Source organism: Pristiophorus japonicus, chromosome 6, assembly GCF_044704955.1.
Source record: "Pristiophorus japonicus isolate sPriJap1 chromosome 6, sPriJap1.hap1, whole genome shotgun sequence".
Taxonomy (NCBI): Eukaryota; Metazoa; Chordata; class Chondrichthyes; family Pristiophoridae; genus Pristiophorus; species Pristiophorus japonicus.
Window position 1 is genome coordinate 231,513,006 of NC_091982.1, and position 26,466 is coordinate 231,539,471.

A 26,466-nucleotide genomic window follows, 5' to 3' on the forward strand; every position below is an offset into this window, starting at 1 on the left:
CAGATCAGCCATGATCTTGTTGAATGGCGGAGCAGGGTCCAGGGGCTAGATGGCCTACTCCTGTTCCTAATTCTTATGTTCTTATGTTCTTTAACCGCTGAAATGACGTATAACGCCGAGGTAACGCCCATTTTGGCTCGAAATGGAAACTGACGGGCTTTTTTAGGAGACTTATCGCTGAGCGTTATTTTCCCAATGAGCTGAACGGCGAGAAAAAATATTACCGCCCCGCCCACTATTTTGGGGCGAAATCAGCAGAATGGCCGATTTCAATGCCCATATTATTGCCCAGGGTTACTTTCCTCATGGACTTAACGGCAAGATTTAATAATTACGCCCGGCGACTGTTTTTTGTCGTAAAGAGCATATTTACCCAAACTAGTGGCCATGGAGATCGCCCACCGTCAATTTCACCACCTCCCACACATATCGCCCGCTCAACAAACCGTCCACGAAAAGTGGAACTAACCGGGACGGATGCCAGTGGTGTGGCTGGCATTTGTTATGTCCCACTCTTACGTGAGGAGCTGATATCAGAAAGATTTGCCTGAAAGAGCATTGGTGTGAGTGACAACGCTGACACACTGCTCTGTGTGTGCAGCTCAGACATCAATGGTGCCCATCACCTTGGTGCCAGTTAAAGTTTATGTTGATTGACGTTAAGTTGTATTTAACACTTTGACGGTAAGGAATCACCAGTGTGTAACAATGCGCAATAAGGTTATGTTCAATAACTAAAGTTTAATACCAACATTGGTCTGAAATCATAAGTAACACAGCCAATAACACCCAACCCCCGCCCACATTCCACTTTTTCCACCATTGATCACATGGTCAACATGTTCAGCAACACAGAATACAAAGGCAAAGCAGAAGCATGGTCCCCAGCCCCCATACATTGCAACAAATTGTATACACCCAGATGGAGATATAACACCGCCATCACCTGCACACATGCACCTCACTTTAGTTCCCCCCTCTCCTTCTCCCCACCTCCACCCCTTCCCCTCCTCGCTCCACGGCGCCTGGCCGAGGAGCTCCTCAGGCGGTGCCTCTTTGGGGGGGATGAAGGCAGATGCGTTGGTTGGATGGGTACGGGGAGGGGGGTGCCGAGGGGGCAACATTCTCTAATGCAGAAGCAGGATCTTGGTCCTTGCTCTCATCTGTCATTCATAGTGGTGAGACGGAACCTAGGGGTGGAGTGCCGTGCTCTGGGACCACTGGGAGGCCTCTGCCAGCAGTGTTCCTGGCTATCACATCCAGGGACTCCACCATGCGTGGAATGTACTCGGACATGTTGGCCAGGTGTCTGGATCTGCCCCCCAATGCTTCGATGAGTTGGTTAACAATGTCTACAGTCCTCCTGGACAACTGAACCATCTCTCCGCTGTCCTGTCGCGCTCGTGGAACAGACCTGCCATGTCCACAAGGCTGCCGTGGGGTCAGCGCCATCCTGAGGACAAATGGGGTGCCCTGTGGTGAGGTGCTTGGGGCCGGCACCTCCAAAGTGGAGGTGAGAATGACCGGAGGACCATTAGATGGCCTTGGGGTAGAATGGCTTCTGGAGCATGGCGATGCAGCTTCTTCGAAATCCGCGCTCTCATCCGTGGAGAACAGACCCAGCGGATTGATGGGCGACAATCGGAGCTCCTCAGCACCAGATGTAGTAGGAACATCCGTCGACTCCTGCCCCACACTCCCACCTTCTGGCCTCTGTGGTTTTGCCTGGGACCGCGCTGCTGGCTGAGCTGCAAGACACAAATGAGGTTATTAGAGGAGAAGGGGTTGCTAGGGTCACAAGGTGAGTCCAGCGCTACACACAGCATATGTACGACAAAAGCACCACCGCTATCAAAATGATCGCAGACATCACATTTCATGACTATCAACACATTGTGGATTGCAATGATTTTCATTCGGCCATCATTATTTATTTGACACTTTTAGAAATCATCTATCATATATGATTGGTCGGATATGAGTTGGTGTGGCATCTATTGACTTTACATCATGCAATGGTGTAAACTTTATTCACTTGGTATCACTTCAGGGTCTGCAGATGCGTCCGTGGCTGTCCGGGTGTGCTTCCCCACGAGTGCAAGCACCCGCTCCTCCATCTCTGTGATGTCACTGGGGACTGGTGGCCCCCCACCCGTTCGCCTCTGCACGGACCTCATCGTCGATAGTTTCTTCTGTAAAAGGTGACAGGATGACATGACATGAGATCATTGCCTGATATCATTGCTAGTTACTGTCACAGAGACTGATACAACACATAACCGACAGATGATTTGATATTGCTCGCGGTAACGCCCATTTTCAAAAATGTAAACTAGGTGTTTTGAGAATGGGCGAGAAGCCAGCGATCTGAAAACTCTTTTTTAACGCCCACGCCGGAAATAATGCCCATTTTTGGGCGATAAGCTGAAAAGTGGAGGTTGTAGCCCGATGAGTGGCGGAGGATAGGGGTTAGTGAGGGTCGAGTACAGGATGGCGGAGAAAGTACAGGAAGCATGAAGGCTGGGGTAGGGGAAAGAAGAAAGAGGGAAAAGGGAGAGATAGAAGGGATGGAACTCCGGAGCTGCAGCCAAAACGAGCACGCGTATGGACACGGGGAATTAAGTTGCAAAGACATGTTTAAACAACAGATTATAAATTGCCCTGTGACAGTTTGAACTGGCACTCTCCTGGCCTCTTCTCCTCTGGACTACGCCATTAAATTAGGCACCATCGCTCCTCTCTGCATTTCCCTTCAAAATGTACGTTCCCTTGTAAATAAGGGCCTTGTCATCCATGACCTGATTGTGGACAATCAAATTGACATCAGGGTATTGATGGAGACATGGATGAGGGGTGATGACACCTTTCCCTTTAATGAAGCTTCTCCATCTGGCTATACACTTCACCATATTCCACAGTGGTGGTGTAACCCTTATATCTAAATTACACCTCGGTCTGTCTCATGGAAACATAGAAACATAGAAAATAGGAGCAGTCGGCCATTCGGCCCTTCGAGTCTGCACCACCATTCAATATGATCATGGTTGATCCTCTATCTCAACACCATATTCCCTCTTTTTTCCCATACCCCTTGAGGCCTTTTGTTTCTAGAAATCTATCTATCTTCCTCTTAGATATATTCAGTGACTTGGCCGCCACAGTCTTCTGTGGTAGAGAATTCCACAGGTTCACTACCTTCCGAGTGAAATTTTTTTTTGATAACACTCCTGTGAAGCACCTTGGGACATTTTATTACATTAAAGGTGTTATACAAATATATGTTGCTGTTGTTGTCGTTGTTGATGGTACTGGTGTGTGGCAGGTGGTTCACTGCTCAATCACTGCTTCTCCACCACGCCCAGGTAGCTGACTCTATCGCCGTCATACTGATGCCTGGCATAGTACCCGCTGCAAGTTCTGAACACCCTAAACCCTCCCCATTCCCGGACCATTCCTCTCCTGCTGCTCCGCTGTAATACACCCAGCATGGCCACTGCACTTACTATCCCCTGCACAAAACTCCTCTATACTATTCATCATAGGCATCCCTCGGAATCAAGGAAGACTTGCTTCCACTCTTAGCATGAGTACTTAGGTGGCTGAACAGTCCAATACGAGAGCCACAGTCCCTGTCACAGGTGGGGCAGATAGTCAATGAAGGAAGGGGTGGGTGGGACAGATTTGCCGCACGCTCTTTCCTCTGCCTGCGCTTGATTTCTGCATGCTCTCGGTGATGAGACTCGAGGTGCTCGGCGCCCTCCCGTTTGCACTTCCTCCATTTAAGGCTGTCTTGGGCCAGGGACTCCCAGATGTCAGTGGGAATGTTGCACTTTATCAGGGAGGCTTTGAGGGTGTCCTTGAAACGTTTCCTCTGCCCACCTTTGGCTCATTTGCCGTGAAGGAGTTCCGAGTAGAGCGCTTGCTTTGGGAGTCTCGTGTCTGGCATGCGGACAGTGTGGCCTGCCCAGCGGAGCTGATCAAGTGTGATCAGTGCTTCAATTGTCTCTGCTGGCGATTCATTGAAATGTTCCCCTCAGTGCCGCTTGCACCCGGAATCTCCTCAGAACTGATCCTGGGGTTTCCGCCGCATAGTCGAAACAACTCCGAAGAAACATTCGGCCCAGGTCTGACCTGGATAACTCACTTTTCTTTTGATTTGACTGTGCAGAATACTGCATGAGTAAAATTGGCCTTAATGTCAGTTGCGGGGTGCGGTAGCATTGTGGTTACGTTATGATCCGGAGAGGCGAGTTCAAATCCCACCACAGCAGCTGGGGAATTTAAATTCAGTTCAGTAAATTAATCTAGAATTAAAAAGCTACTATCAGTAATGGTGACCATGGAACTACCGGATTGTCGTAATATCCTTTAGGGAAGGAAATCTGCCGTCTTTACCCGGTCTTGGCCTATATGTGACTCCAGACCACAACAATGTGGTTGACTCTTAACTGCCCTCTGAAATGGCCCAGCAAGCCCCTCAGATCTACCAAACCGCTACATAAAGTTCAAGGAGGTGCCTCACCTCCTCGGGGGCAATTAGGGATGGGCAATGAATGCTGGCCTTGCAATCATGGAAATCTTGAGAGCAGCATCTAACCTCAAACTAATAGTCCATTCCTGCTTTCGACACCACCTTTCAAACTAGTGCCTCTGACATGTCTTCCTTTTTCCTCAACCAAGGATTCCCCGCCACCGTGGTTAACATGGCCCTCGACCGTATCCGCTCTATTTCCCGCACCTCTGCTCTCACCCCTTCCCCTCCCTCCCAGAACCACGACAGGGTTCCCCTTGTCCTCACCTTTCACCCCACCAGCCTCCACGTTCAACGGAGCATCCTCCGCCATTTCCACCACCTCTAGTGTGATCCCACCACCAATCACATCTTCCCCTCCCCTCCCCTCTCAGCGTTCCGAAGGGACCGCTCCCTCTGCGACACCATGGTCCACTCCTCAATCACCCCCAGCAGCCCCTCCCCTTCCCACGGCACCTTCCCGTGCAAGCACAGGAGATGGAACACCTACCCTTTTACCTCCTCCCTTCCCACTGTCCAGGGCCCCAAACACTCCTTCCAGGTGAAACAACGATTTACTTGTACTTCTTTCAATTTAGTATACTGTATTCACTGTTCAAGGTGTAGTCTTCTCTACATTGGGGAGATCAAACGCAAATTGGGAGACTGCTTTGCAGAACGCCTCCATTCAGTCTGTAAGTGTGACCCCAAGTTTCCAATCACCTATCCCTTTAATTCTCCGCTCCACTCCCACTCTGACCTCTCCGTCCTCAGTCTCCTACACTGCTCCAACGAAGCTCAATGCAAGCTCGAGGAACAGCACCTCATATTTCGTTTAGGCACTTTACAGCCTTCTGGACTCAACATCTAGTTCACCAATTTCAGACCATAACCTCTGGCCATCTTTGGCTCCTCCCCTCCCCTCCTCCCGCCAAATCCCCCTCTTGAGCTTAAGTTTTTTTTCTCTTTGGCTCCAATGGCAGCTGGTCATTATTCCACCATTCACACCCTATCTAGACTAACCTTTTTCTAACTCCTGCCATTACCATTTCAATTCGGCCCATCATCCCTTTTGTCTCTCTAATCTCTCCTGCCTTCCACCCTATCACAGACCTTCCCTTTTGTTCTTTCCTCCCCTCCCCCTTTCAGTGCTTGTTAAGAATCTGTTCATTTCGAACATTCGCCAGTTCTGACGAAGGGTCATCGACCCGAAACGTTAACTCTGTTTCTCTCTCCACAGATGCTGCCTGACCCGCTGAGATTTCCAGCATTCTCTGTTTTTATTTCAGATTCTAGCATCCGCAGTATTTTGTCCATTCATGCTTCAGCCCATCATTACTCCACTTGGTACTCACATCCACTTCTTCAGCCGTGAAAGATGGAGGATACCGTTTCCTTTTTTAAAAAGTTAGATTAAAAAATAGATTAAAATTATTATTCATGGCATCTTGTTAACTTTGAAAATGTCTCTGTCTCGAGCAGGTGAACTTGGCTTTGTAGTTACACTCAAAGGCATGTGAGGAACAGCAGGGTGGGAATGGGTTCCCAGTTAATGAGGCCTATGGGCAGAGGCAGGTTGGCAACTTTATCGAGAACATCAGACCTGAACAAAAAAACACATTGATATTCAACAAAGCAAGCCACAAATATGTTTAAAGTTTTTAAGCTATATTAGCTTCATTACTGTGAAGGTGTGGACTTTGAAGCGCATTGGGGTGAACATTATGGAAATATTCAGCAGGTAAGGCAGTGTGTAGGGAGAGAGAAACAGAGTTAATATTTCAGCTCGGACATTTCATGAGAACTGATTTCCAGCATCCACAGTATTTTGCTGTTGTATTTGTGATAACGATTCTGTTGCGGCCAGTGCCAGTGAGTGCCAGGGACGTATATCTCAAATTGATGTACACCCAGCCCATAATTTCCTTTCCATGAATGGATGGGAAAGCGCCGACTGGGAAGGCGTGAATTTGCAATATGCTTTCCCAATGCATTCTAGGAGGAGACAAATCCACATTTTTACCTCATAGATTTTTCATGCTGAAACTATGAAAATGTTATCTTGGTTAACTAATAATCAGTTAAACTTATAGTTCTGATGTCCCAACGCTGTTGCCTGAAACTCGATCCCACCCTTACTGTTGGGTCATTGCACTGCACTGCAGCGAATGCACTGCACAGTGTGGCACCAAACCATACAGATCAGGAAGGTGCAAGGTTCAAGTCCTGGTCTGGGCCAAGTTAACTACTGTCAGGCAAGGTGGAAATAGTGGTGGTACAATTGGGCATAGCGCCCCTTGGTCAGGGAGGAGGAAAGAAGTCAGCCAGTGTTTCTGCTCCTGCTCACTTTTCGTGGACCTCTGTTAGAGAATATGTGCAGTCAATAAATGAGTCCTCACCATGGCAGACAAACGTGACAGCACTTGCTTATAGATTCATTCATGGGATATTGGCATCCTTCGTCTTATTTTTATTGTAATGTATGGTGGGGGAATAATCAGTATTGGGCTTATTTTTCTGTGCCCCTGTACTCTGTCAGCTGTAGCTCAGTGAGTTGTAGGTTCAAGTCCCACTCCAGAGACTTGAACACAAGGATCTAGGCTGACACTCCAGTGCCATACTGTGGGAGTGCTGCACTGTCACAAGTGCCGTCCTTCGGATGAAACGTTAAACCGAGGCCCCGTCTGCCCTCTCAGGGAGACTTAAAAGATCCCACAGCCACTATGCCGAAGAAGAGCAGGGGAGTTATCCCCGATGTCCTGGTCAATATTGTCTGGTCATTATCACATTACTGTTTGTGGGACCTTGTTTACGCAAAATGGCTGCCACCTTTCCTGTGTTTCATAAGAATATAAGAAATAGGAGCAGGAGTAGGCCATTCGGCCCCTTGAGCCTGCTCTGCCATTCAGTAAGATCATGGCTGATCTTCTACCTCAACTCCACCTTTCCATACTATCCCCATATCCCTTGATTCCCTTAATATCCCAAAATCCATCGATCTCTGTCTTGAATATATTCAACGACTGAGGTTCCACAGCCCTCTGGGGTAGAGAATGACAAAGATTCACCACCCTCTGAGTGAAGTAATTTCTCCTCATCTCAGTCCAAAATGGTCGACCCCTTATTCTGCGATTCTGACCCATTGTTCTCGACTCCCCAACCCGGGGGAAACATCCTCCTAGCATCTGTTAAGCTCTTTAAGGATTTTTTATGTTTCAATGAGATCACCTCTCATTCTTCTAAACTTTAGAGAATATAGGCCTATTACAACAGTAACTATACTTCTAGAGGTACTTCATTGGCTCTAAAGCTTTTTTGGCCAATTGGTGGTCGTGAAAGGCACTATTTAAATATAAGTCTTTCTTTCTTTCTAATGTTTGTTGCTTCAACCCCACCATTTTTTTTCCCTCCAGTTCTGAAGGCTGGTGCTGGTCTATGGTTCCATGGTGCCAGTAATTCTCTAGCACTTTGCACTCACAAGTCAGGAGTGTGATGGAATACTCTCCACTTGCCTGGATGAGTGCAGCTGCAAAAACACTCAAGAAGCTCGACGCCATCCAGGACAAAACAATCAGCTTGATCGGCACCGCATCCACCACCTTCAACATTTACTCCCTCCACCACCAGTGCACCGTGGTTGCATTTACAAGATGCACTGCAGCCCATTGGGCAGCAAGTACATTGGAACACCATCACCTCCAAATTCCCCTCCAAGTCACACACCATCCTGACTTGGACATTTACCACCATTTCTCCATCACTGCTGCATTAACATTCTGGAACTCCCTCCCTATGGACCAGTGAGAATGCTAACAGGTTTCTGGAGCTGTTGCATTGTGAGTGGCTTTGCCAGTCATGTGATATTCACAAGACTCAATAAAACCCCAGCCAGTTGGGTTTATCTCATGCACGATGAGGTATGCAGTTGTGAGCCTGGTGGATGAACTGGTAATGTGTAGTGTGATTGTTAAACCTTTGTTAATGAACCAACTAGTTCTTAATAGAAATATGTTGCTATGAATGCTTAAGCAAAGAACCCATGAAGCAAATACATTACACTCCCTAACAACACTTTGTATGTACCTTTACCACATGGACTGCAGTGGTTTAAGAAGGTTCACCACCACCTTCACAAAGATAACTAGGTATGGGTAGTAAATGTGGCCTTATCACCACCATCTACATCCCAAGATTACATTTTTTTTAAACTTTTAATGGACAACAAGTGGGATACCAAGACATACTTTCTCTAAATCACTGCCCTGAAAGTTATCAGATTAATTTAATTTCTTTATGCTATCCATCCCAGATATGTGCCGTCCCTGTATGCTGTTGTATTTTGTGGCGCTTCTTGCTCATTCCAGTTATAAGGGGTTATGGAGAGCGGGCAGGGAAGTGGACCTGAGTCCATGATCAGATCAGCCATGATCGTATTAAATGGCGGAGCAGGCTCGTGGGACCGTGTGGCCTACTCCTGTTCCTATTTCCAATGTTCTTATTGTTTGTCTTTGCTTTCTGTTCCTTTTCTTCTTACTGTTTTTCTTCAATTGCTTTTTCTCCCTCACTCCCTCAAACCTGCATCCCGTAACTAACCTCGCTCCATTGCCTACAATCTGCATCTATACGAACTTCACATGTCTATTCCAGCCTTTGAGTGCAACTCCAGACACTCCCTATTCTCTCTCTGATCCATGGTGCAGTCTAGATTTAATTTTAGAATAAAACTGCTCAAGGGTAGGTTTTAATGATCGTATCTTTGAATTTCTATCCAAAAGCCACAATCGTGTTTAAAACGATTTGGAAAAAGAAACTGTAATACAAAATGACCAATTATTTAGAAATTGTTTATACATTAACGTTAACAGTACAGTACATATTTGTTAAATGGAAACGATTTTTGATAAACAACTGGTGGCTAAATACTTAAAATAATAATACAGCTAAAGTGTTAGCCTGATGTGGTGATACTTTTACATCTCAGTTAAGTTGTGGGTTCAATCCCCTTCCAGGACTTGAGCACATACATGATCGATGCAAACCCTTCAGTACAGTGCTAGTAAAGCAAGGCATTTTCAAAGGTGGCATTTTTTGGATGAAAAGTTAAAACTGAGGTTCCCGTTGCCTGTTCAGGTGGAAGATCCTTTGGCATTATTCAAAAAACAGCAGTGAGATGTCCTAGTCTCCTGGTTTAGCGCTCAGCTAATAGCGTCAAAATAATTGATCTCATTCGCTTTCAGTAGAACTTCTCTATCAGCATATTGGCTGCCGTGTTTGGTTAAATAACAACTATGGCTACGCTTCAAAAATCAATTCATTCATTGCGAAGCACCTTGGGATGTTCTGAGGATGTGAAAGTCAATCCATAAATCAAGTTCTGCCTTTCTTTAAAGCAAATACTTGAAGGGGAGGAATTTGGGGATAAAGCGGGGTAATGGGACTAATTGGATCACTCTTTCAAAGAGCCGGCACGGGCACGATGCGTCGAATGGCCTCCTTCCATTGAGTATGATTCTATGAAATCCCTACCTTTGGATTCCTAAAACACAGATCTGTCATGATCAGGGATATGCTGTGTTAAGCAGCTTAAGAGATTGAGAGGCGAAATTGGTCAATATTAGTCCCGCGAAATAGGCTGATAGGAAATCGGCAGCTCGCTTTAACATAGAAACATAGAAAATAGGTGCAGGAGTAGGCCATTCGGCCCTTCGAGCCTGCACCACCATTCAATATGATCATGGCTGATCATTCAACTTCAGTACCCCATTCCTGCTTTCTCTCCATACACTCTGATCCCTTTAGCCGTAAGGGCCACATCTAACTCCCTTTTGAACATATCCAACGAACTGGACTCAACAACTTTCTGTGGCAGAGAATTCCATAGGTTCACAATTCTCTGGGTGAAAAAGTTTCTCCTTTGGAAAAGAAATCCGGGCGCTTGTACAACAGGCTTCTGATTCACTGGCAGGCATTTTGCACCATTGTCCTTGAGCAATTTCTCCACTGAGAGTTGCTTGGCTAGCATTGGCCTATCAGGTTAAGACACCGCAGTACCTTTCTTCGAAATATTATCCACTCTGATCCGGAATCCAGGCCGATCCAAATACATTTTTGGTTTTAATTTTAAGAAATATCAATTTATTTTCTTACAAATAGGGTTTTGATTTTAACTAGCTGATCTCCGATGGCATCCCCCTTAAGGGCGGATCTGCAGGACATTTGTGATATTAGTTACGAACCTGGCCTGTCACTTTGGGGCAACCTTTGATTGAGGAAGCATCAGCAGTGACGCATTTAATGGAGTGGCTTGGTGTATATATGAGGGAGAAGGGAATAGAAGAACATGGGAGCGGGGTGGGAAAAGAATAAAAAAGATTTAGAAACATAGAAACATGGAAAACAGATGCAGGAGTAGGCCATTCGGCCCTTCGAGCCTGCACCACCATTCAATAAGATCATGGCTGATCATTCCTTCAGTACCCCTTTCCTGCTTTCTCTCCATACTCCTTGCTCCCTTTAGTCGTAAGGGCCATATCTAACTCCCTCTTGAATATATCCAATGAACTGGCATCAACAACTCGCTGCTGCAGGGAATTCCACAGGTTAACAACTCTCTGAGCGAAGAAGTTTCTCCTCATCTCAGTCCTAAATGGCCTGCCCCTTATCCTAAGACTGTGTCCCCTGGTTCTGGACTTCCCCAACATCGGGATCATTCTTCCCACATCTAACCTGTCCAGTCCCGTCAGAATTTTATATGTTTCTATGAGATCCCCTCTCATCCTTTAAACTCCAGTGTATAAAGGCCCAGTTGATCCAGTCTCTCCTCATATGTCAGTCCAGCCATCCCTGGAATCAGTCTGGTGAACCTTCGCTGCACTCCCTCAATAGCAAGAACGTCCGTCCTCAGATTAGGAGACCAAAACTGAACACAATATTCCAGGTGGGGCCTCACCAAGGGCCTGTACAACTTCAGTAAGATTTCCATGCTCCTATACTCAAATCCCCTTGCTATGAAGGCCAACATACCATTTGCCTTCTTCACCACCTGCTGTACCTGCATGCCTACTTTCAATGACTGATGAACCATGACACCCAGGTCTCATTGCACCTCCACTTTTCCTAATCTGCCACCATTCAGATAATATTCTGCCTTCATGTTTTTGCCCCCAAAGTGGATAACCTCACATTTATCCACATTATACTGCATCTGTCATGTATTTGCCCACTCGCCTAACCTGTCCAAATCACCCTGCAGCCTCTTAGCATCCTCCTCACAGCTCACACCGCCACCGAGTTTAGTGTCATCTGCAAACTTGGAGATATTACACTCAATTCCATCATCTAAATCATTAATATATATTGTAACGAGCTGGGGTCCCAGCACTGAGCCCTGCGGCACTCCACTAGTCACTGCCTGCCATTCTGAAAAGGACCCGTTTATTCCGACTCTCTGCTTCCTGTCTGCCAACCAATTCTCTATCCACGTCAGTACATTACCCCCAATACCGTGTGCTTTGATTTTGCACACCAATCTCTTGTTTGGGACGTTGTCAAAAGCCTTTTGAAAGTCCAAATACACCACATCGACTGGTTCTCCCTTGTCCACTCTACTAGTTACATCCTCAAAAAATTCCAGAAGATTTGTCAAGCATAATTTCCCTTTCATAAATCCATGCTGACCTGGACCAATCCTATCACTGCTTTCTAAATGCGCTGCTATTTCATCCTTAATGATCGATTCCAACATTTTCTCCTCGACTGATGTCAGGCTAACCGGTGTATAATTACCCGTTTTCTCTCTCCCTCCTTTTTTAAAAAGTGGTGTTAAATTAGCTACCCTCCAGTCCATAGGAACTGATCCAGAGTCGATAGACTGCTGGAAAATTATCACCAATGCATCCACTATTTCTAGGGCTACTTTCTTAAGTACTCTGGGATGTAGACTATCAGGCCCTGGGGATTTAGCAGCCTTCAATCCCGTCAATTTCCCTAACACAAGTTCCCGCCTAATAAGGATAGCCTTCAGTTCCTCCTTCTCACTAGATCCTCGGTCCCCTAGTACATCCAGAAGGTTATTTGTGTCTTCCTTTGTGAAGACAGAACCAAAGTACTTGTTCAATTGGTCTGCCATTTCTTTGTTCCCCATTATAAATTCACCCGAATCCGACTGCAAGAGACCTACGTTTGTCTTCACTAATCTTTTTCTCTTCACATATCTATAGAAGCTTTTGCAGTCAGTTTTTATGTTTCCAACAAGCTTCCTCTCGTACTCTATTTTCCCCCTCTTAATTAAACCCTTTGTCCTCCTCTGCTAAATACTAAATTTCTCCCAGTCCTCCGGTTTGCTGCTTTTTCTGGCTAATTAGTATGCCTCTTCCTTGGATTTAACACTATCCTTAATTTCTCTTGTTAGCCACGGTTGAGCCACCCTCCCCGTTTTATTTTTACTTCAGACAGGGATGTACAATTGTTGAAGTTCGTCCATGTGATCTTTAAAGGTTTGCCATTGTCTATCCACCGTCAACCCTTTAAGTATCATTTGCCAGTCTATTCTAGCCAATTCACGCCTCATAACGTCAAAGTTACCTTTCCTTAAGCTCAGGACCCTAGTTTCTGAATTAACTTTGTCACTCTCCATCTTAATAAAGAATTCTACCATATTATGGTCACTCTTCCCCAAGGGGCCTCGCACAACAAGATTGCTAATTAGTCCCTTCTCATTACACATCACCCAGTCTAGGATGGCCAGCTCTCTGGTTGATTCCTTGACATATTGATCTAGAAAACTATCCCTAATACACTCCAGGATATCCTCCTCCACTGCATTGCTACCAGTTAGATTAGCCCAGTCAATATGTAGATTAAAGTCACCCATGATTACTGCTATACCTTTATTGCACACATCCCTTATTTCTTGTTTGATGCTTTCCCCAACCTCACTATTACTATTTGGTGGCCTGTACACAACTCCCACTAGCGTTTTCTGCCCTTTGGTGTTCCATAGCTCCACCCATACCGATTCCACATCATCCAAGCTAATGTCCTTCCTTACAATTGCATTAATTTCCTCTTTAACCAGCAACGCCACCCCGCCTCCTTTTCCTTTCTGTCTATTCTTCCTAAATGCTGAATACCCCTGGATGTTGAGTTCCCAGCCTTGGTCACCCTAGAACCATATCTCCATGATGCCAATCACATCGTATCCGTTAACTGCTTTCTGCGCAGTTAATTTGTCCACCTTATTCCGAATTTATATAGCACCTTTCACGACCACTGGACATATCAAAGTGCTTTACAGCCAATGAAGTACTTTTGGAGTGTAGTCACTGTTGTAATGTGGGAGACCAGTTGCCAATTTGTACACAGCAAGCTCCCACAAACAGCAATGTGATAATCTGTTTTCTGTTATGTTGATTCAGGGATAAATATTGGCCAGGACACCGGGGATAACTCCCCAGCTCTTCTTCGAAATAGTGCCACGGGGTCCATCCAAAAGACGGCACCTCCGACAGTGCAGCATTCCCCCAGCACAGCACTGGAGTGTCAGCCTAAATTTATGTGCTCAAGTTGCTGGAGTGTGCCTTGAACCCACAACCTTCTGACTCAGAGGCGAGGGTGCTACCCACTGAGCCACAGCTGACACTGGAAGAGACAATATGGTGGGAGGGGGCTCATGTGGAGCATAAATACCAGTCTAGACCAGTTGGGCTGAATCGTCTGTTTCTGCTGTAGATTCTATGTGATTTTTGGGGGTTGGAAAATTTGATTTTGCTTCACTTTTTGTTTCAGCAATGAAACAAGGGTAAAAATGCCCACTTTTGCAGGGCTATCTCCCACGTCCCAAGGGTACCTGAAATACATCTGATGCCATATTGGCGCAGGTAATATTCAGACGGTTCTGGCGGCCACCTTAAACAGCCATTAGAGCCATTAGGCCCCTTGCATATGCTAATGAGGGGGCCTAACACCTGCTTAATGACCTGCCTCTGAATTTGGTCAAAAACCTGCACAAGCTCACCGCCAAAGATGAGGTAAGTAAACTTTTCCTCATTTATCATAATGCAGAGCCAGGAGGAACAGCAATAATTCAGGCTGTTGTTGGGTCATGCTCACACACCCAACAATCCCCCCCCTCCTTCTCGTTCTCCTCCCCTGCCAGGACCTACCTGAGGATCATTGCTGGCATCCAAGCTGGCCAATGCTGCCCGGGGCTCGATTAGCGACCTGCATCAGTGTGTCTGATTGCCTCCCGCATCTCGCCGGCTTCCTATAATGAGGCTCGAAGACGAATATCAGGTGATCCTCGGGCCAACCTCTTTGGGCGTGCTTGGCACTCCCCGATTTCTTCCCCGCTGTGTCCATGAAGTGACTAATGTGAGAACAACCAAAGGGGCTGGACCCTTGTGAAAAGATGAACAGCTCCTCATTGGCTCGAGGATTTTATGCCATCATTATCATCATCATCATAGCAGTCCCTCGGGATCAAGGAAGACTTGCATCCACTCTTAGCATGAGTTCTTAGGTGGCTGAACAGTCCAATACGAGAACCACAGTCCCTGTCACAGGTGGGACAGACAGTCGTTGAGGGTAAGTGTGGGTGGGACTGGTTTGCTGCACGCTCTTTCCGCTGCCTGCACTTGATTCCTGCATGCTCTCGGCGATGAGACTCAAGGTGCTCAGCACCCTCCCGCATGCACTTCCTCCACTTAGGGCGAACTTTGGCCAGGGATTCCCAGGTGTCAGTGGGGATGTTGCACTTTATCAGGCTTTGAGGTATCCTTGTAACGTTTCCGCTGCCAACCTCTTCAAACACTCTTTTTCTCAGGCGGCCAAAGGCTGCACTGGTGCACTGGAGGCGGTGTTGGATCTTGTCCGTCGATGCCTGCTCTTGTTGATGGGAGGCTCCCGAGATAAGAGAAGTGGTCCATATTGTCCAGGCATGCCGTGTATTGGGTAGCTGGGATCGGGATTGTCCCAACTTCGATTGCCAACAGCACTCAATTGGCTGACATTAGCAAGGTTGGTAATTAGGACATTTAGCTTCAATGCCCTTTGGGTAAGGCAAGGGAAAAGCAACCACAGTTCCTACTTCTGATCCCAATCCAGAAACCCCTCCTGGAAGTGCACTCCAGTGAGGATAGGATTGGACGAGGTTGTGATTCCTCCAGTGGGTAAATTGCCTGCCGACTCTCACTATCAGGGCTCGCACTAAAATAATGGCAGATGGGCAAGGCACTGGTGGGCGCTTGGCACCTGTGTAACTGGACCCCAACAGCGAGACGAACCCTTTGGGAGAGGAGGGGACGGGCGAGAAGTTGCAGAGAAAATCAACAAATCGTGTAAATAAAAAGATGTAAACTACAACTGCAACTTTGCAAAGTGATGTACTGGCCTAAAATTCATGACTGAATTATTATTTTAAAATTTCACGAGTGCGTTTTTAAGCACTGCCGACTCCCTTTGCCGTTAACTGTGAACTAACTGGCTGAAGATTTTGCACGTGAATATAAGAGTTCAGTGCCCGAACAGCAATTCTGACCTCCGAAATACAGAGTCGCATTCGGTAACAAAGTCAATTGTTGGGCATTGGGAATGACTGTGCTCTCGATAAGGACCAAAGAGGACCAAACCAACACAATCCTGGACTCTCGCTTTGCTCCGTTCTCACAACAGATTGTCGGGCGGTTCCTTCACTCGCTCGCCTGTTATACTGAGAGGCTTACATTCAGGGAGATCTGTTCCTTATTAGAACATACACATTTCTGGCACTGTGACCACGTATTTCTTCACAACTGCGCCTTTAATAAATGGTTTTTGATGACTAGGCTCTTAACAGAACATTGCACAGCTGGATTTCACAGCTGACTCATTAACATTTTGCTATTTCTTTAAAAAAAATATATTTTCCTGAAGCAAAAATAAGAAGGCCTTTTAATGTACAATGTGCGTCCTCGTGTTACTCCCCTTCCAGCTGCTTGGAGTTTTCTTACAACATGCGATTTGACATTGAATTTTTATTGACATAGCAACAGGATTTTTTTTGACAAATGAAACACCCACGACTCTACACAAAAATATCCCCCCGTTTCAATTTAGATTTGAAGCGTTTTGACATTCGCTGTCAGGTTTTCTTCTCTTGTCGGTCAGCATTTTTGGAGAGCTCATTTCATGTAGCTATGGCTGCCATGCAAATGCTGGTGTTTCCTGTGGTGTGTCGATGCTGCTGTTTCCTCAATAACATTGTGCGGACCGGATTGGAATCACAAAGCAGGCACATGTGATGCCCTCAAGCCCTAGGTTTGACTCCCTGCCCTAAAAGATGGCTGTGGTGAAAAGGTTGCTTTAAATGCATGTGCACAATGCTTCGAAAGGATTTCCTCCAACGCGGCACACTACTGACTAAAGGGACTCGGGTCATTCAAGAAAATGTCATGTCATCTTCTGCCCCACAAGTCTGAGACTATCCTCTGAAAACTTGAAAATGTAGTTTTTTAAAAATTAATTCCGGGATGTGGGCATCACTGGCAAGGCCAGCATTGATTGCCCATCCCTAATCGCCCTTGAGAAGGTGGTAGTGAGCCGCCTTCTTGAACCGCTGCAGTCCGTGTGGTGAAGGTGCTCCCACAGCGCTGTTAGGGAGGGAGTTACATAATTTTGACCCAGCGACGATGAAGGAACAGCGATATATTTCCAAGTCAGGATGATGTGTAACTTGGAGGGGAACGTGCAGGTGATGGTGTTCCCATGCACCTGCTGCCCTTGTCCTTCTAGGCGGTAGAGGTTGGGGGTTTGGGAGGTGCTGCCGAAGAAGCCTTGGCGAGTTGCTGCAGTGCCTCTTGTAGATGGTACACACTGCAGCCACGGTGCGCCGGTGGTGGAGGGAGTGAATGTTGAAGGTGGTGGATGAGGTGCCAATCAAGCGGCTGCTTTGTCCTGGATGGTGTCGAGCTTCTTGAGTGTTGTTGAAGCTACACTTATCCAGGCAAGTGAAGTATATTCCATCACATTCCTGACTTGTGCCCTATAGATGGTGAAAAGGCTTTGGGAGTCAGGAGGTGAGACACTCGTCGCAGAATACCCAGCCTCTGACCTGCTCTTGCAGCCACAGTATTTATGTGGCGGTCCAGTTAAGTTTCTGGTTAATGGTAACCCCCAGGATTTTGATACTGGGGGACTCGGTGATGGAAATGCCGTTGAATATCAAGGGGCGGTGGTTAGACCCTCACTTGTTGGAGATGGTCATTGCCTGGCACTTGTGTGGCGCATATGTTACTTGCCATTTATCAGCCCAAGCCTGAATATCGTCCAGGTCTTGCTGCATGCGAGCATGGACTGCTCCATTATCTGAGGAGTTACGAATGGAACTGAACACTGTGCAATCATCAGCAAACCTCCCCACTTCTGACCTTATGATGAAGGGAAGGTCATTGATGAAGCAGCTGAAGGTGGTTGGGCTGGGACACTGCCCTGAAAAACTCGTGTAGTAATGTCCTGGGGCTGAGATGATTGACCTCCAACAACCACAACCATCTTCCTTTGTGCCAGGTATGACTCCAGCCAGTGGCGAGTTTTCCCCCTGATTCCCATTGACTTCAGTTTTACTCGGGCTGCTTGATGCCACACTCTGTCAAATGCTGCTTTGATGTCAAGGGCAGTCACTCTCACCTCACCTCTGGAATTCAGCTCTTTTGTCCATGTTTGGACCAAGGCTGTAATGAGGTCTGGAGCCGAGTGGTCCTGGCGGAACCCAAACTGAGCTTCGGTGAGCAGGTTATTGGTGAGTGCCGCTTAATAGCACTGTCGACGACACCTTCCATCACTGCTGATGATTGAGAGTAGACTGATGGGGCAGTAATTGGCCGAATTGGATTTGTCCTGCTTTTTGTGAACAGGACATACCTGGGCAGTTTTCCACATTGTCGGGTCGATGCCAGTGTTGTCGCTGTACTGGAACAGCTTGGCTAGAGGCACAGCTTGTTCTGGAGCACAAGTCTTCAGCATGACAGCCGGGATGTTGGGGCCCATAGCCTTTGCTGTATCCAGTGCGCTCAGCCGTTTCTTGATATCACGTGGAATGAATCAAATTGGCTGAAGACTGGCTTCTGTGATGGTGGGGACCTCAGGAGGAGCCGATATGGATCATCCACTCGGCACTTCTGGCTGAAGATGGTTGCAAATGATTCAGCCTTGCCTTTTGCACTCACGTGCTGGGCTCCGCCTTCATTGAGGATGGGAAGATTCATGAAGCCTCCTCCTCCCATTAGTTGTATAACTACCAACCACAATTCACGACTGGATGTGGCAGGACTGCAAAGCTTTAATCTGATCTGTTGATGTGGGATCGCTTAGCTCTGTTTATAGCATGCTGCATCCGCTGTTTAGCATGCATGTAGTCCTGCGTTGCAGCTTCTCCAGGTTGGCACCTCATTTTTACGTATGCTTGATGCTGCTCCTGGCGTGCTCTTCTGCACTCTTCATTGAACCAGGGATGGTGCCCTGGCTTGATGGTAATGGTAGAGTGAGAGATATGCCGGGCCACGAGTTTACAGATGGAATACAATTCTACTGCTGCTGATGGACCACAGCGCCTCATGGAGGCCCAGTTTTGAGCTGCTAGATCTGTTCTGAATCTATCCCATTTAGCATGGTGGTAGTGGCACATAACACGATGAACAGTGTCCTCAGTGTGAAGACGGGATGTTGTCTCTACAATGACTGTGCGGTGATCACTGCTACCAATGCTGTCATGGACAGATGCATTGGCGACAGGTAGATTGGTGAGGACGAGGTCAAATAGGTATTTCCTTCATGTTGGTTCTCTCACCACCTGCTGCAGGCCCAGTCTGGCAGTTATGTCCTTCAGCATCCGGCCAGCTCGGTCAGTACTGGTGCTACCGAGCCACGAGTGAAATATATTAAATTGTCTCTGCCCCAGTGGGCCTCACCTGTAACACTTACACCTGTGAAAGATTAAGCAAAACTGTCCATGAGCATCCCGACAAGAGACTAGAGAAGCTGGGATTGTTATCCTTAGAGCAGAAAAGGCTAAGGGGACATTTAATAGAGCGTTTCAAAATTATGAAGGGTTTTGTTAGAATAAATAAAGAGAAATTGTTTCCATTGGTAGAAGGCTTGGTAACCAGAAGACACAGAATTAAGTTAATTGGCAACAGAACCAGAGGAGAAATGAGGATCATTTATTTTTATGCAGTGAGATGTGATATCTGAAATGCACTGCCTAAAACGATGGTGGAAGAAAATCAGTAGTACCGTTCAAAAGGCAATTGGATATATACTTGAAAGAAAAATTTGCAGGGCTTTGTGGAAAGAGCAGTGGACTGATTGCAATTGGATCGCTTTGTCAAAGAGCCAGTGGAGGCATAATGGGCCGAATGGACCTCCTTCTGTGCTGTAAGATTATATGATTCTATAAGGACACAGTAAAATGATTGCCAAGGCAATTGTCTGAACTTTTAAACTACGCTTTCCATTTTATCTCTTTGTCCTCCTACTTTCCAACACCTTAGCCTGCAAGAGAAAAAGGGGTTGAAATTCGGTACCACCATTTTGGAAGTGGTAACACCACCGGAGATTTTACCGCCAGGCGGTAATTACTGCCACCAACCGCGAAATTCAGTTTTACCGCCTGAAGAGGGGTTTGCAGCGGTAAATCAGGCATTGCACACTGCTGTGGTGGCGGTAAACAGTGGTAAGTGGAGCGGCAACATCCAGCCAGTGATCAGCATTTGTAACATTGCCACAGACATACTGGCGCCTTCTGGATTCCATTCAGATTGGGCGAGGCACCGCCCTGTGCGTATATTCGCTTCCGACGCATTCACTCAAAGGGTAAAGATGGCAGATGCAGCAGCAGCTCGCCAGCACGCTCACCGCTTCTGGGATGCCGCCGTGGATGCACTGCTTGATACCCTGGGGAGGCGGCAGGACATGTTGCCGGACCGAGGCTGGCAGGAGGCCACAGCCACAGACATTTCGACATCTGTGGAGGGAAGTCGCTCAAAGCATCTCAGCAACTAACACGGTGCCCAGGACAGCGACCCAAGGACAGTACACTGCAGGTAACCCAATATATAAAGAAGCTCACAGCTTGGTGTCCTGAGGAGCAGCAAATAAAGGACCACAAGTCTACACAGTTTAAGTATCATATCCTGCCTCGTGGAGTCATTACTAAAGGTGCCTACATACACTACAACTGGCGACGAGGATACGAGGTCACGAATTACACGCTCAACAGGTCTAACCTCAGCAACTTTCAGCAATTTAGAGAGGGGGAAGATTAGGATGCTTTTGTGGAAAGATTGGAATATTTCTTTATAGCCAATGACCTGGATGGGAACACACTGGCTACACTACCGAACAAGCGCAGGGCCATCCTGCTTAGCAGTTGTGGGCCCTCCATCCATTGTCTCGTCAGGGACTTGCTAGCCCCAATGAAGACAGCCACCAAAAGCTATGAGGAACTTGTAACACTCATACAGGAATAAATTTATCCGAAAGAAAGCATCCTCACAGCCAGGCACTGTTCCTGCACTTGCCGATGACCTGAAGGCCAAGAAATTGCTAAGTATGCTGCACACCTGCTCTGTGTGATTTTGGAGACCACCTAAATGAAGCTCTAAGGGACATATTCGTCATTGGAATCAGCCATGAGGGCCTCCTGCACAAGTTGCTCTCCACGGTCACATCACGGTCACGCTGCAGAAAGCAATCCAAGTGAGCCAGGCCTACATGGTTTCGGCCGTTGACTCCATACGCATACTGACCCAGGACTCTATAAACCGGCAAGCGCCGTGCACTGCATGGATACTTCTAAAGGCAGGTAGGCTGCCCCGAGTCCAGCAACCCTGAGTCCGCCACATGGGGCAAACCGGATGGCCCCGTGCTGGCGCTGTGGAGGTAACCACAGGACCCACCAGTGCCGCTACAAAGAGTATGCATGCAAAGGCTGCAAAGAGAAAGGGCACCTTCAAAGAATGTGCAGAAAATGCTGCACTCACTGTATCTCTGATGAGTTGGCTGATCACCTGGACTCCGACACAGATGATGGTGAAGTTGCTCAAACCCTGGAAGAAGAGTATGGAATCTATACCTGCTCCACCGAAAGTTCTCCATGGAAGATAGAAGTGGACATCGACGGGGTCCCAGACTCCATGGAAATCGACACAGGGGCGAGCCAGTCTGTGATGAGCCAAACGATCTTTGAAAAACTTTGGATAAACCTTGCCATTCGACCAAAACTGTCTCCGGTCCAGGCGCAGCTCCTCACCTACAGCAAAGGTAAAATCCAAATCATTGGAGCGCGGACGTCCAGGTCTCCCAGGGTGGCGTGTTGAACAAACTCCCCCTGTGGATTGTAGCCGGTGATGGTCCCCGCTGCTGGGCAGGAATTGGATGAACCCAGTCCACATCAGGCGAAGTGACGACGACCTCTGGTCCCCGACAATCGACCTCGAACATGGATCCATCACAGCATCTGGAGGTTCCACTGTCCAGCTCGATGGTGCGGCGACAACTCCACAGCACCCTGGTGAAATCTCCAGGACCGAGTATCCAAACTCCACTTTCCGGGCCGGAGCAAGACTCCAAGAGGTGAACAGCATCAAAATAAAGGGACTCCCGACATCTAGAGTCGAACATGTGGAAGAAAAGAGCACCACAGCCTACCTGCAGGAGAGCCAGAAGATGGCGGCCATACCACGAGGGGCAGTGTTGGAGGAGCGACACATGGCACCGAGCGGCCAATCGGATTGGGAGGCTTCCTTAAAGGAGACAGGTAACCAAAGAAATTTAAAGGGACAGTTTCAACTATTTGAGTACAAGGACTTTAAAGCTAAAGATGCAATTAAAGGGCGCAAGTATGAAAATGTATACAATGTAACCATGAATTGTGATGCTGGTTTAACTAATGTGACTAATGAGATGAATACAGGTGTCAGTAAGGTTAATAAAAAGTTTATTATGCTTAACAATAATGATAGAGAATGTGAAATGCCTAATGTAACCATGTCTGTTGAAACCAGGAAACCCAAAAGTGATGTAAATGCTAGAATGTACAATGCAGGTTCGGTTATGTGTGATCAGAGCCAAGGTGTCATGTATACTGGTAGGACACTGCCAAAGGACATTGGGTCCTACAGGGACCATGCTGATGCCAATGGAAACCCCCTAGACCTTTGGAATGAATGTGATGCCCCTTGCAGGACACAGACACACCCAGTGGGAGCAGACCCACTACAGGGACAGTGGTCAATGGACAGCCCAGCCACCACCACTGGCAACCTGTCCCAGACCAGCCCTACAACCCCTGGCCACCAGATCCAACACCAGGAGCATAAGGCCAATACCCTCCAGCTTCTCTGGCAAACCCTGGAATGACCTAACCCTCATCCCAATTGGTGGACAAGGAGCCCACCAGTCTTGTGGCCCTGCCCACCATCCCACAACTACCCACATCACAGACTATACACCACACCCACTGCTGCCGTGGCTTCCCCCCTGATGGATCCCACAACAGTGACACCCACTTGGTCTGTGTATGAGGGAGGGGAAACGTATGAGGCCAGCCTCAAGCACAGGGGGCACACCTGGCAACCACACAACCCTCACCACAACCTCCCATAGCCCACCACTGATCACCTCCCCAGGTCATGACAATAAGGATAAAAAAATGTAGGGGGGAGTGTTGTTTTACACTGCAGGTAACCCAGTATATAAAGGAACTCACAGCTTGGTGTCCTGACTCGAGGAGCTGCAAATAAAGGACTACAGGTCTACACAGTTTAAGTATCATACACTGCCTTGTGGAGTCATTACAAAAGGTGCCTACATACACTATAGGAACAATGCCCCCAAACTCTGGGGCAATTTCCCCAGAACCTTCCCCAGGCGAAAACACCATTACAACCCGTTAGCGCTCCCCGGAGATGCTAACAGGGCTCTAAAAGGAGGCCATTTCACCCCCTCTGTTTTTTAGTGATGTTAGTTGAAGGATAAATATTAGCCAAGGCTTTGGAAGAACTCCATTTGCTTCTTCGAATAGTACCATGGGATCGTTTATGTCCACCTGAGAGGGCAGACTGGACCGCAGTTCGTTTCATCTGAGCAACAGCACCTCCGACAGTTCAACACTCCCTCCATACTGCACTCAAGCATCTTCTTGGATTATGTGCCCAAGTCTTACGAGTGGGACTTGAACCCACAACCTTCTGATATAGAGGCAAGAGTGCTACCATTGAAGCAAAGAACTGCAGACCTTCGGAATACCAGATTTTGATAGCTTCCAAAACTTGCAATCCTACCCACCTAGTCATCAGCAAATAGCAGATTGGATTTCTCATTAGCTCTATATTATACAGATTCTTGACTAGTTGTGTATTCTATCATCATCATCATCATAGGCAGTCCCTCGGAATCGAGGAAGACTTACTTCCACTCTTAAAGTGAGTTCTCAGGTGGCTGAACAGTCCAATACGGGAATTACAGTCTCTGCCACAGGGGGGACAGACAGTGGTTGAAGGAAAGGGTGGATGGGGAGTCTGATTTGCCGCACGCTCCTTCCGCTATCTGCGTTTGGTTTCTGTATGCGCTCGGCGACGAGACTCGAGGTGCTCAGCGCCCTCCCAGATGCTCTTCATCCACTTAGAGCGCTCTTGTGCCAGAGATTCCCAGGTGCCGGTGGGGATGTTACGTTTTATCAAGGAGGCTTTGAGGGGTCCTTGAAACGTCTCCTCTGCCCATCTGGGGATCGCTTGCCGTGTAGGAGTTCCAAGGAGAGTGCTTGCTTAGGGAGTCTCATGTTGGACATGCGGACGATATAGCCCGTCCAGTGGAGCTAGTCGAGTGTGGTCAGTGCTTCAATGCTAGGGATGTTGGCCTGAGCGAGAACACTGATGTTGGTACGTCTATCCTATGCATTTGCAGGATCTTGCGGAGGCACCGTATGTGGTACTTCTCCAGCGCTTTGAGGTATCTAATGTATTTGGTGCACGTCTCTGAGCCATACATGAGGGCGGATATCACTGCAGCCCTGTAGACCATAAGCTCGGTGCCAGATTTGAGGTCCTGGTCTTCAAACACTTTTCCTCAGGTGACCGAAAGCTGCGCTGGCACACTGGAGGCGTTCCTCAGGGTGTCACAAAGTGCCTTCCAGCCAATTAACTGTACCATTGTCACCACCATTTGGTCTCACCAAGCTACATGTCTACTGTAGCTGAGAGGGTAATAGGTAGCCAGGCTCTGCCAATGTCACTTTCAGTTGACCATTAGCAGTAACTGCACTGAATTATTGCCCCCACCATCACCACCACCAGAAAGCAGCCGTTTTGGCTAGTTCTATATATAAAGATTCTTAGCTAGCTCTGCATTATATGGATTCTTGACTGGTTCTGTAAGAAAGGAAGACATGAATTTATATAGCTCCATTCATGACCTTAGGATGTCCCAAAGTGACTTACAGCGAATTAACTATTTTGACCGGTTGTCACTGTTGTAATGTAGGAAACACGGCAGCCAGTTTGCGCACAGCAAGCTCCCACAAACAGCAATGTGATAATGACCAGATAATCTGTTTTTGTTATTTTGATTGAGAGATAACTATTGGCCAGGACACCGGGGATAACTCCCTGCTCTTCTTCGAAATAGTGCCAAGGGATCTTTTACATCCACCTGAGAAGGCAGATGGGGTCTCGGTTTAACTTCTCTTTCAAAAGATGCTTAAAGCTCTGCATTATATAGATTTGTCACTAGTTCTGCTCTATATAGATTCCTATCTAAGGAATGGCCTCCTTCTGTGCTGTAAGATTCTATGATTCGAATAGGTTATCGATGGAAGGGAATATTGAGAACTCAAAATCATAATCAGAAATGTCACATCACAGATTGGGTGGGGAAGGAAAGATACAGGCAGCAATAATAATCAAAGCAGCCAATAATCGAATGAACTCGGGAAACCCCGTAGTAAAGGAACTTATGTAAAATAAAAGCAGCTTGCTGTAGCCATTTAAATTGACTTAACTAATTCAGTTGATTGATTTGTACCAACCAGGCAAGTTTGCTGTCATTTTTTTTCTCTATAAGACTTAATTAAATAACTAATAGTCAGTAAAACCATTTTGTTGATGATATTTTTGGGCTGTTCATGCACTAACAGGAAAGTAGAGCAGTGCATATCATCCTCATCATAGGCAGTCCCTCAGAATTGAGGAAGACTTGCTTCCACTCTTAAAATGAGTCCTTAGGTGGCTGAACAGTCCAATACAAGAACCACAATCCCTGTCACAGGTGGGGCAGATAGTCATTGAGGGTAAGGGAGGGTGGGACTGGTTTGCCACAAGCTCTTTCCGCTGCCTGCACATGATTTCTGCATGCTCTCGGCGATGAGACTCGAGGTGCTCAGCGCCCTCCCGGATGCACTGCCTCCACTTAGGATGATCTTTGGCCAGGGACTCCCAGGTGTCGGTGGGGATGTTGCACTTTATCAGGGAGGCTTTGAGGATGTCCCTGTAACATTTCCTCTGCTCACCTTTGGCTCGTTTGCCGTGAAGGAGTTCCGAGTAGAGCGCTTGCTTTGGGAGTCTCATTGTCTGGCATGTGAACGATGTGGCCTGCCCAGCGGAGCTGATCAAGTGTGCTGTCAGTTCACAATAAGCATCAGAGCAACTTTTCAAATTGTTCACTGGGCTGTATCTAGTTTTTCCCTCCTCACTTTCTCTCTCACCTTGTACACACTCTCAGTACCTTCCTCTCATCCTCGATGGCTTTAATAAGACAACTGTAACTCATAGAACGGGATGAGAAGGTTAACGTGACAAAAGTGGAGTTTTTAAAAATAAATAAGGTGAAAGGTAAATCCAGCTCCTGCTTTCTCTCTCTCTGCTTCATAGTAACCCCGCTTAGACCAGGCTTTATCTCGTAATCCACATTTAAACTTTAATCTGCAG